The 10,007-nt window shown below is 35.9% G+C and overlaps 1 long non-coding RNA gene across 1 annotated transcript; it reads left to right on the top strand.

Annotated features, from left to right (window-relative positions):
- Positions 1–8,277: 8,277 nt before the first annotated feature.
- On the top strand, positions 8,278–8,861 carry LOC143363187 (uncharacterized). Its single transcript, XR_013083766.1, has 3 exons — positions 8,278–8,365; positions 8,434–8,592; positions 8,683–8,861. It is a non-coding gene; the product is annotated as an uncharacterized LOC143363187 (long non-coding RNA).
- The last annotated feature ends 1,146 nt before the right edge of the window (positions 8,862–10,007 follow it).

The following is a 10,007-nucleotide window of genomic DNA, read 5'->3' as shown; positions in this document are numbered from 1 at the left end:
ACAAGAACTACGAACAACTGACGGCGAATGAACTGACTGACTGACTTGACAAAACTGACCTCGTCATCCGTCAGAATCCGCGCTTATATCTAGTCCCCGCGCCTCCAGGAATTTCCTTCGAACAAGGAAACTTCTGGAGTGGGGATGTCGCTTCCTGTACGTGCCCCTTGGAGAAAGTTCGTGTCCTTGCATCGAACATCCGTGTCCTGGCGAAAGTCAAGGGTTGGCGGCCAAATGTGCACGCCAAGGAAAAACCCCGAACCTGGTCGCCAAATGTGCACCCCAGGTAGGAACAGACTTCCGGCGACTAAGTGTGCGCTCGGAAAGAGCTTGGGCCTGGCGACCAAGTGCGTCCAAGGTCCCAGCCCGCAAACGACGCTCCTACCTGGGTCCGATGAACCCTTCTCCAAGGGGTCCGCCACAGACTTTATGGCCACTTTTCCCACAGTTTTAATAATAAAAATTTATTTGTTTAAACAATCGTTTAAATAACAAAAATTTATTTGTTTAAACAATCGTTTAAATAATAAAAATTTATTTGTGTAAGCTAGCGTTTAACTAGTAAAAATGTACTGGTGTAAACATTTGTTTCAATAACAAAAATTTTTTTGTTTAAACAATTGTTTAAATAATAAAAATTTCTTTATGTAAACAAGCGTTTAAAGTTTAGTCTTACTAAAGGTAGTCACTGTACCGTGGTACGTATTTACGTATTATGGCTTGGCAACGTCGGATAAAAAAGTCGGCCATCCGAACTTCGAATACAATTTCGAATAAAAGATACATTTCATTTTCATCTCTGCCAAATACTCGTCCCGAATAAATCCTCAAATAAATCGTCTGGCCAAATCGAGCTTCGGATATCGAATAAAAGTTACGAATAAATTTCGCCGCGACATCTGCCTTCGAATACATTCTGAAATTAATTTTTATTCGACGCCTAAAATCGTTCGGATGGTCGGCGACGCCGAGTATCTACAAATAAATCCGTCGAATAAATGGGGGCGTTGTATCCGACCATCCGAATAAATCCTGAAGATAGCCAGAAAATCATCCGGAGGCACGTCGAATACAAATCTCGAAACCAGACGCTCGACGAATAAAGATACAAATAACTTCGCGCGATTCATCCGACTTCGAATAGAAACAAAAGAACAGAGAATTTGTATCCGAAAGCCGATCAAATAAATTTTTTATCGGATACTGCCCAACTCTGGAAAAACCCCTCGTTCACCACTTAAGGATCATCACGAGGGTAGACCGTCCCATACGGGAAGTAACTCGCTTAGCCGCTACCGAATCAGCTTGCGTCGACCCAGGAGCGTTACCAGCGGGGGCCACGGGGAGGCGGAGTTACCAGCTTAGCGCTCGGTCTCTAGCAGGTTGCGGCGACGGTATGGTAGCCGTACTTGCCTGTGGAAAGAAGCGTGGATGTTCGGGAAGAGCGGAGAGAGTAGAGTTGCGACTGCCTTGCAAGAAAGAGTGTTAATCGTGTCAGCGTTATATATCGTTATTTCTTCTAAATATATTAGTATTCAGTAAAGTGTTTCGAAGAGTTAATCTCCCCATTTCCCAAGATTCCTACAATATTTGTAACATGTATCTCGTCGAATATCGGTCAACCCCCGGCGAAATTGATGGGTTCCCAGGCGAACCCGGGCCTAGGTGTGGTTATCTCTTTATTGTTACGGGGCCGAGCATCGTCATTGGAGAACGCAGCATTTCGCGGGACGTCTCCACGCCTCGCGCCGACGTGGTTCCGGATGCGTAACCCCTTCTCTGGCCATCCGCGAGTTTCTTTTTCTTCGGATCGGGCACGTGGGCATCAAGGGGAATGGTCCGTTGAGGACATTGTTCGACACCATTGTTGCATTTCGATAAGAAACTTTCGATTCTTGTATTTTTTATTTTTATGTAGTGACGAGAATCTACAACTTCAACCATTTCTCCTGCTTTAACTGCAAAAGATACGCGAACTCTTTCCACAGGGGACGATTCTTTGGACTCGCCCGAGTAGAAGAGAGAAATGAGATTTTCTGAAGATTTTTAGGGGATAAATGAATTTTTTTCGTTGAAAATGTGACTGAACGTGTTCGCGATATTTGTATAAAGTGATGTGAAGTAGATCATTTTAACGTTAAAAATTAAGGGTTGTAGGCAAAATCTACCTATGTCATAGAGTGAACCGTCTCTCTTTGGGCATATCGTGAAAACTTGTTACAGATAATTCAGACGTAGTGTTCGATGAATAAAATAAAATAGTGCTGCAAGGGACAGGAGATGATATTGTTGGACACCGTGAAAGGGTCTTGGTGGATAAGACAGGTCTAGCGGCCCCTGCGGGAATTTTATTGGTATTGTGTGAAAAACCATCATTTTAGGTTGAAAAACAATCCCCTAAAATTTTAAGTCGCTAACCCTTCATTTAAGGGTGATATGAGGGTAAACACCCTCAACTTTAACATTTTTTTTCTCGGTTGTTAATTAAGATATTGAGATGAAATAAAATCGAAAATATTCGAACTTACTTCCTTCATATCATATATTTTTTTCATAATTGTAATTAAATTATTAAGACTAGAAAAAAATTATTTAATTTGTAATCGACGCGTTCACCAAATATATAAAAATGTACGCCACTAAGACCACGAACACCGCTGAAGTCATAAAGTGTCTAAAATCGTATTTCGAGCATTATAGTCGACCGCTGCGCATAGTTTCGGACCGAGGAAGTAGTTTTATGTCTCACGAATTCAATGAGTTCACACAAGAATATAATATACAGCATGTTAAGATAGCGACCGCTTCTCCTCAGGCGAACGGGCAGGTCGAGAGATATAACCGCACAATTTTACCGATGATCGCCAAATTGATGAGTGAGCGTGGTGTGGTGTGGTATAATGTATTGCGAGAGGTTGAATTTGCGTGTAATAATACTGTTTGTAAGTCTACCGACAAAAGTCCAAGCATGTTACTGTTTGGTATGCGACAACGTGGTGAGGTCATAGATGGGTTGCGTGATATGTTGGAGATTTGTGGAAAAATAAGTATTTCCCGTGATTTGAATAGCGTCCGAAAAGAAGCTAGTAACCGAATTCGAAAAAATCAGGAGTCGCAAAAACGCATTTTCGATAAAAGACATAAGGCTCCGAATAAATATAGGGTTAAAGATAAGGTGCTTATCAGAAATTACGATTGCACCCCAGGAGTGTCAACAAAAATAATTCCGCGGTTCAAAGGACCGTACGAGATCGATCGTGTATTGCGAAACGATCGATACGTAATCAAGGACGTAGAGGGGTTCCAATTATCGCAAACGCCTTACCGTGGGACATGGGAAGCTGCTAATATGCGACCATGGCGACCATGAGTGTAGATTTAGATGTATAACGTTTCATTGTTACTTTTGCGTGTTATGTTTATCTTCAAATTTGTTCTACTTTGCGCCGTGATTAGCGATTGATTTCAAGATGGTAAATCGGGACGATTTGTCGTCAGGACGGCCGAGTTGTAAGCTAAGATTTAATCCGTCACTGTATATATTTATAAAGTAGTACGGATACTACTTTACAAACCCTCTTGAAGTTTGTCGCGGGACGGGTAGGTAGGTTAGATTATAGAGGAGACGAGAAACACGTGCACGAGGATAAGAGAGAGATTGAGACGGAAAAGTATTAAATACTATTAGTAAGAAATATAGGGAAGAATAGGCCGTAAATGCCGTTTCTCTATTTATAGGTAATGGATCTGTAAATATTATAAATATTGTTTAATTATTGTTTAATAAATATCATCTCTATTTATAGTGAAACCCAATTTGGTTTATTCACCCACAAAACGCCACATAAAAGAAAGAGACATTATAAAACGGCATTTTGCTTACTAGAACAATGGATAAACTACGTTTTGAAATTGAGATAAAAGCAGGTCAAGATCCAAAATCAAACATCTATGCCATAACCTCAATTGAAACGCCACGTGGAGAGGTTTATGGCATCCCAGAGGAGCACCAATATGCGGCATATCATACAGAACTGATAAAAACAGAAGCGTTTCAGAGAGCAAGAGCCACTATCAAATTGAGACACCAATCGAGGAAAATTTGGATAAAATTAAATAAAGAATTAAAGGAATTCTACACGGATGAAGAGGAAAACATAATATTAGGAGATTATTATTTAGAAGAAATTACAAATAAGTCACAACCTATAAGTAATTTAACGGAGGATACATTAGCGAGGATCTTGAAAGCTGTCTCCATAAAAAACGACGAACATAAATCAAAAGGGGGCAAAGTAACTTAAAGAAGGTAACAGAAAAATTTACCATTGAAAAGTTTACAGGCAAAAATGCTAATGGGATTCAATGGCTAGATACATTTGAAAAAGAATGCAATCGTTTAGGCATACAAAAAGATGAAGAAAAGATTGAAATTTTTAGGCTAGTTTTAGAAGGCTCTTGTCTAGATTGGTATAGTTCTATGCTTATAAAACATTCACTAGCATCGGAATGGGAAACCTGGAAAAATAATTTCTGCGAAACCTATGCAGACAAAGGTTGGTCTCCAGTTAAGTATGCAATTCTATATAAATATATAAACGGCTCATTATTAGATTATGCTCTAAAGAAAGAAAAGATTCTATTAGAGATGAATAAATCAATTGATAAAAGTACCCTGATCGACCTTATAGCAGTAGGATTACCAGACTTTATAATAGACAAAATTGACAGAAAGAAATTAAAAGAGACTGAAGATCTTTTCAATGCATTGCGAAGCCTAGAACATATGACAAAAAAGAAAAATACAGAATATAAAACTGCCAATAAATACGCCAAAGAAGATCCAGAGAAAAGACAACAAAAAAGAGCATGTAGAATTTGTGAAAAAAAAGGGAAAATGAATCGCTTTCACCCGGAATCCTCATGTTGGTTCAAAGGAAATGAAAATAACGGTAAAGAGAAAAACCAAATTAAGTTTGTAAATAACACAGAAATAGAAGCTGAACTATCTGACACGGAACAAAAAAACTTGTAGTTCCGCCATTAATCAAGGTCAAAGTGCGATTACAAGATAACCTAGAAATTCTGGGAATATATGACTCAGGTTCAAACGTTTCTTTAATAAGTTCAAAATTATTAAAACTGAAAAAAGGAAAAATAGATAGCGTGCAAGGAGCGAATCTAATGACGATTAATGGTGTGAAAAGAACTAATGGGATGGTGTCAATAAAAATAAAAATCTTTGATATAGAAAAAAGTGTAGATATATTTGTAATTGATGAAGATAAATTTCAATATGACTTTTTAGTTGGACTAGATATAATAAAGAAATTCCAATTAATACAGGATGAAAATTTGGAAATCAAACAAAAAATATATAAGGATATCACAAAAGAGAACTTAGGAAGAAATAAAGATAACAAAACTACAGATAAGTATTTCATAAATTTTAACGAACATATAAATACATCAAATTTTAGAATTGCTATAGATCATCTAGACTATAAAAAAAAACAGAAATAAACAAATTAATAGAAAAGTATAGTGCAATATTTGCCAAAGATAAATACGATGTAGGGAGAGTGAAAAATTATGAGGCTAGAATTGATCTATTAATGGACAAATTCTGTAGCAAAAGACCATACAAATGCAGCATTGAAGACAAAAAGGAGATAGAAGCACAGGTTGCAAAATTATTAGAAAATAATCTGATAGAAGAATCATACAGTCCCTTCGCGGCTCCAGTAACTCTAGCGTACAAGAGAGAAGAAAATAGAAAAACAAGATTGTGTTGCGATTTTAGAGACTTAAATAAGATAGTTGTACCACAATCACAACCCTTTCCGCTAATAGAAGATTTAATGGTAAAAGCTAGAAATTGCAAATTTTTCTCAACATTTGACATTAATTCAGCGTTCTGGTCGATTCCTTTACGAATAAAAGATAGAAAAAAAAACAGCGTTTGTCACGCAGGAAGGACACTTTCAATGGACGTGTCTACCATTTGGGCTAAAAACATCGCCAGCAATATTCCAAAGAATATTAAGCAACATAATCAGGAAACACAAACTTACAAATTTCACAGTAAATTACATAGATGACATACTAGTATTTTCTAAGAATTTTACAGACCACATACACCACTTAACAAAATTACTAGAAGCAATAAGAGAAGAAGGATTTAGACTAAAATTCACTAAATGCAAATTTGCAGAGAATTCAGTAAAATATCTGGGACATATAATTGGTAATAATTCAATAAGACCAATGAACGATAACTTGATTGCAATAAAAGACTTTCCGACTCCAAGAACACAAAAAAACGTCAGACAATTCTTAGGAAAAGTGAATTTCTATAATAAATATATACCAAACATAGCCAGAATATTGGATCCACTACACAACCTATTGAGAAAAGGACAGAAATTTATTTGGACCGAAGAATGTGAAAAAGCATTTGAAAATATGAAAAAATTATTATGCTCTCAACCTGTATTAGAAATATACGACCCAGATCTACCGATTTACATTTACACGGATGCGAGTTTACTAGGCATAGGAGCAGTAATGAAACAAAGACAACCAAATAATGAAGAGAAACCAGTAGCATACTTTTCAAGAAAATTGAATAATAGTCAAAAAAAGAAGAAAGCAATATACCTAGAATGTCTTGCAATAAAAGAGGCGATACATTATTGGCAATACTTGCTAATGGGAAAATCGTTCATAGTTTATTCAGATCATAAACCCCTAGAAAACCTAAATATAAAGTCGAGAACAGATGAAGAGTTAGGAGATCTAACATATTATCTATCGCAATATGATTTCATAGTTAAATATGCCCCAGGAAAATGCAATTTAGAAGCCGATTGTCTTAGTAGAAACCCAGTATTAGAAGCTAAAGAAAACAAAACATTAAAAACTATAAACTTAATCAAGCTAAAAGATATAATTATAGACCAGGAAAAAAACAAAGAACTGCAAAATAAAACAAATAAGATGATAAAAAAAAAATAACGTATACTATAAAAAAGTAAACAGAAAAGAAAAAATAGTCTTATCAGAAAATTTTAGTAAAGAATTTATTAAAAAAGTACACGAAGAATACTGCCACATAGGAATAAAACAAATGGAAAATAAAATTACACCATATTATACAGCAAAAAAATTAACAGAAAATATAAAACACATTTGTAAAAATTGTGTAATATGTATAAAAAACAAATCGAGAGGACAAAGGAAAAATGGATTAATGTCACATTTAGGACCTGCAAAAGAGCCATTCGAGATTATGTCAATTGACACAATGGGAGGATTCGGCGGATCCAGATCAACCAAAAAATATCTACACCTTTTGGTGGACCATTTTACGAGATATGGATATATTCTAACATCCAAGACACAGAACGCAAACGATTTTATAAAACTAATCAAGATGGTCACAGATAATAACGAAATTGGTATAATCTTGTCGGATCAATATCCAGGAATAAATTCAAAAGAATTTAAAACATTCTTAAAAGAGAAAAATATTCCAATAATATTCACGGCAGTTAACTCACCATTTTCTAATGGCCTCAATGAAAGACTAAACCAAACTTTAGTCAACAAAATAAGATGCAAAATTAACGAACAAACAAGAAACCGGGCATGGACAACAATAGCACAAGAATGCACAAGGAAATACAATGAAACGGAACATACAATAACAGGTTTTGCACCGATATATTTAATGCAAGGAAAAAACACAACAATTGTACCCGAAGAACTCCATCAAGAAATAAAAAACAACTTATACCAAGACAGAAAGCTTGCTTTAGACAGAACCATTAAATCGCATAATTACAACAAAACATTATTCGATAAAAATAGAAAAAAAATGGAATTCAACGTTGGAGATCGAGTATACGTAGAAAATGGACATAGATTAAACAGAAAGAAATTAGATGAACTAAAAATCGGACCTTTTGAAATAAAAGAAAAATTATCCAACTCCATTTACAGAATTAATACAGGGCACAAGAAAGAAGAATCAAACATTTTTCACATTACGAAGCTCATTCCAATACCAGAAAGCATCAACGACGATGATGAAGAAAATCATGAGGAATACTAGCAGACTTGTTGAAGGATTTTGTAGCCAAAGAAAAACTCTTTCCGCGGTGGGGAGATATAAAGTAGTACGGATACTACTTTACAAACCCTCTTGAAGTTTGTCGCGGGACGGGTAGGTAGGTTAGATTATAGAGGAGACGAGAAACACGTGCACGAGGATAAGAGAGAGATTGAGACGGAAAAGTATTAAATACTATTAGTAAGAAATATAGGGAAGAATAGGCCGTAAATGCCGTTTCTCTATTTATAGGTAATGGATCTGTAAATATTATAAATATTGTTTAATTATTGTTTAATAAATATCATCTCTATTTATAGTGAAACCCAATTTGGTTTATTCACCCACAAAACGCCACATAAAAGAAAGAGACATTATATATTGTTCATGCAAATACTCATATGTTCAAATTATTGATAAAACGAACGTCGAAAAACGAAAAACGAACGAGACGATAAAAGGACGAGCAGTCTCGTCAGGTCGGACACCGGAGAAAGACGTGTTGTTAATAAATGATTTAATGTTTTACGTCTGTTTAAATTCCTTACAAATTTTTAATTTTTTTTTAGGCGTGGGGGTAGCAAGCAACCCTTCGAGTGACCACTTCCAAAAAATTCAAGAACAATGTTCTGTTACCTATCTAATACGTACAAAAGTTTCAAGATCGTCGGATTGGTGGAACATAGTTAAATATTGAAGAACAAATGAAATTACGGTATTATAAAGTAGGGATAGTACTATTTATTGGTGGTAGATTTGATTAACGATAATATGTATTTATTATTGATTCTATGATACTCTGGCTACGATTCTCAGCGTGGCACTCTTAAGGCTCGTACAGACCTGAACATTTCGACGAACATTGCGCCGAACATCGCGCCGAACATCGCGCCGAATAGCGTCCGAAACGCAAAATCGCATCGAAATGAATGTCGACTTTGCGTTTCGTTCGCTGTTCGGCGCAATGTTCGTCGAAATGTTCAGGTCTGTACGAGGTCTTAGACTCCTTCGGTTTCTCTGCGACTTCCACTTAAAAGTCCCCAACACTCGCTCGGTCTTGAACCCAAAATCACAAACACCCGCTGCATCGCGCTCGACTGTGAAACAAGCATTAATTATATTTTTATTTAAACTTAGAAGTGGCAGTTCTAAAGTAATTATTAAAAATATATTCGGTCTGCAACATGAACAACAAGTGTCAGGATATTTCCATCAAATAATTAACGCATTTGAAAAGGATGTTTTGGGAAATCACTTCGGAATAAATGCAAAATCCAGAGCCGATCTCATTTTAAATGAAACAGCGTACGCACCAAGGAAACTTTTTGAAATAAAAGATTCTGAATTAGTAGTCATTTTTGATGGAACATATGTTAGACACGAGAAAAGAAAAAATAATGTATATCAAAGGAAATCATATTCTGGACAGAAGAAAACATCATTATGTAAACCGTTTACAATTTGCACAACAAATGGATATATTATTGACACGGCAGGACCATTTAATGGTACCATGAATGATGCGTCAATCATGAAAATCTTATTAGTAGATCCTAACGGAATAAGTTCACTTTTACAACCCAATGATTTTTGCGTTGTGGACCGTGGTTTTCGAGATGTTGTCGAGCATATGAAAAATAGAGGATATAATGTTTTAATGCCAGCTTGTAAAGGAAATCGAGCACAATTGATAACAGCAGAAGCAAATTCATCACGCTTCGTAACAAAAATAAGATGGATTGTTGAAGCTGTCCATGGCGATATTGCACAGAAATATCGTTTATTACACCACAAAATGGACAAAAAACTTCTACCATGTCTTAAATCATTGTGTCGAATAGCATCCTTTCTACACAATGAATTTGGTAAAAGATTAGATACAGATCCAGAAATA

Source organism: Halictus rubicundus, unplaced genomic scaffold (genome assembly GCF_050948215.1).
Source record: "Halictus rubicundus isolate RS-2024b unplaced genomic scaffold, iyHalRubi1_principal scaffold0027, whole genome shotgun sequence".
NCBI lineage: Eukaryota > Metazoa > Arthropoda > Insecta > Hymenoptera > Halictidae > Halictus > Halictus rubicundus.
Note: the sequence above shows the minus strand (reverse complement) of the source record. Positions and strands in the feature narration are given on the sequence as shown.